The sequence below is a fragment of the Mandrillus leucophaeus genome, unplaced genomic scaffold, assembly GCF_000951045.1.
Source record: "Mandrillus leucophaeus isolate KB7577 unplaced genomic scaffold, Mleu.le_1.0 Scaffold230, whole genome shotgun sequence".
In the NCBI taxonomy this organism is placed as follows: Eukaryota; Metazoa; Chordata; class Mammalia; order Primates; family Cercopithecidae; genus Mandrillus; species Mandrillus leucophaeus.
Genome location: NW_012102366.1, coordinates 912,795 through 915,349, shown reverse-complemented (window position 1 = coordinate 915,349; position 2,555 = coordinate 912,795). Strand labels below are relative to the sequence as shown.

General features: G+C 56.6%; 1 long non-coding RNA gene across 1 annotated transcript; it reads left to right on the top strand.

The window, feature by feature from the left end:
* The first annotated feature begins 535 nt into the window (after positions 1 to 535).
* LOC105540995 lies at positions 536 to 1,266 on the top strand. The gene is made up of 2 exons (XR_001006285.1): positions 536 to 670; positions 913 to 1,266. It is a non-coding gene; the product is annotated as an uncharacterized LOC105540995 (long non-coding RNA).
* Positions 1,267 to 2,555: the final 1,289 nt, after the last annotated feature.

Genomic DNA, 2,555 nt, shown 5'->3' with positions numbered 1-2,555 from the left:
AGCTGCAGCGCCAGCGGCGCAGCGTCTATGGCACCGCGGAGTTCAAGGAGCCTACGCCGAGCCTCACCGGTAAGCCGCAGGCGTAGCAACGCCGGGGACCCCCAGGGTTCCAGCCGTCCCCACTGACTGCCCAACTTCAGTGGCTTCTCCTTTGGCCCTCCGATTCTCGGGGTCTCTCTCTCCAAGCTCTCAAACTCCTGGGACCCCCTCTCAACTTTGTGTCTTGCTTACCCTTTCTGGAGCTCTATTACTCGCTGTGATCCACCCCTCCACCCGGAGTGATGGACTCTCTGATCCACACCACGCAGACTGCGCGGGGGTGGGGGCATTCCAGATGTCTTCCTTTTTGTCGGGTTCCAGGGAACCCTGACTGGATTCTGGCACTCCTGGGTCCTCCCTCTGAATTTTCGGGCTCCTGCTTCTCCGTTCTGGATTCACCTCCCTCCTCCCTCGGGTTCCTGGGTGCCTGGAGTTGAATGGAGGCTTTCATGGGGGGAGGGCGGAGGGTGAACGCCTGTGTGTGTTTAAGGGGTGCGGCCGGCCTCTTTCATCCTGGCTGCCGCCCGCTGGTGAGCTGAGCGCTCCTTCCCCCGCAGCGAGCAGGGGCGACGGAAAGTTGGCGGTGATGTGGCCCCCCCGCAGAAAGGCCTCGGAGAACGGCCTGGAGCAGGTGGGAGCCCCCTTACCCGTATGCCTCTAGCCCTTGTCGCTCCCCCCACCCCTCCCGTGCCAGGACGCTGGGTGGGGAAAGGTACATCCCCACTGGAGGGCCACTCTGGTCAGAACTCAGTCTGGGACGCATCCCCGGGGTAAAGAGAAGACAGTGGTCTTGGGGCACAAATCGCCACCCTGAGCCTGGGTGCGGTGCGCAGGTCCCTGAGGCCGGTCTTCCTTCTGGCCCTCTGTCCCCAGGAGGAGCGCAAACCTTGAGGTTTGAGCAGGCTGGGACCCCCGGCCGGAAGTAACGTGCGTGTCAGAGGAACAGGGCGGGGTGCGTCTAGTAAAAGGCCTGGAGACGGGTCGGCCCTCTGCATTGGGGAAGATGAAATCGACTTGACTTTGTGAAATTGACCAGCCCCCTCTATAAAACTTACAGTCCCCCATTGGGAAACTGACCACCACCCACAACTCCGCCAGTGAAACTGCCCAGCCCTTCTCTGCCAAGCAAACTGAACTACTCTCTCCCTTGACTGTTAAGAGGGCCGGAGTTACCGCCGCGGCTGCCCCACTACCCCCACCCCCAATAAAGCCTCTTCTTTCAGGGCACTGCAGCCTATTTTTTTCTGGGTCCTCTTCGTCTGGGGTGGGGCGGGAGCACGGCGGGCCGAGGGAGGCCCGAGAAAACCCCAAGAGGTGCGGGTCAGAATGCGGGAATGCGCCCTTACCGCCCTGTTCTGGGGCTGCCCGCCTCCCCCACACGACCAGACACGGCCTGGCCCAGGTCCTACCGCCCCCTGGCGGCTCGAGCGCAAAATGTGTCGCGTGGGCCGAGTTCACACCCTCTTGTTTCCAGGCTTCCTCCTTAACATTTATTGGTGCTAACGGTGTGCCCTGCCCTGGGCACTGGCTAGACAGAGGTGATAAGAGGCTGTTCCTACCCTGGGAACGTAAACAATAGCTACTAAAAAAAAAAAAAAAAAAACAGGTGGTGAGGGTTCAGGCTTCTCAACATCATTGGTTCCTAATGATCACTGTTCTTCTTGACCTCACGGTCCTCACTATGAGGCGTGCTCATTCGCGGTGTTGGGGCAAGAGTTTCTGCTTTCCAAAAGTATCTGTGGCTGGGCGAGGTGGCTCACGCCTGTAATACCAGCACTTTGGGAGGCTGAGGTGGGTGGATCATTTGAGGCCAGGAATTCGAGACGAGCCTGGCCAACACGGTGAAACCCCGTCTCTACTAAAAATACAAAATATTAGCCGGGTGTGGTGGTGCATGTCTGTAATCCAGCTACTCAGGAGGCTGAGGCATGAGAATCACTTGAACCCGGGAGGCAGAGGTTGCAGTGAGCCAAGAACGGGCCACTGCACTCCAGCCTGGGTGACACAGTGAGACTCTGCCTCAAAAAAAATAAAAAAGGCAACTGAAACCTAGCTTTTAAAAGAGAAATCTGCATGTTTATGATTGTGACTAGGAAAAACTTTTTTTTTTTTCTAGGCAGGGTGCTAAAAAAAACTTAAAGTTGTGCGGGAGGAGAGGAAGGAAGGAAGGTGGCAAGCAACACCTGTTTGCAATAGGGCCTGTGGCTGTCAATTTGCAAGCTCTGGTTAATTTCTCTCCCCTGGATGGGGGTTCAAGAGGGTGCGTGAACACCCTAAATTGTCTCTAAAACTGTATCTGTGCAGTTAACATTCTGGGACTAGTTTTACAGTGTCTTAGAAGTGCACTGAGGGCCAGGCGAGGTGGCTCACTGCTGTAATCCCAGCACTTTGGGAGGCTGAGGCAGGTGGATCACGAGGTCAGGAGATCGAGACCATCCTGGCTAATATGGTGAAACACCCTCTCTACTAAAAATACAAAAAAAACCAAAAATAGCCGGGCATGGTGGTGGGCGCCT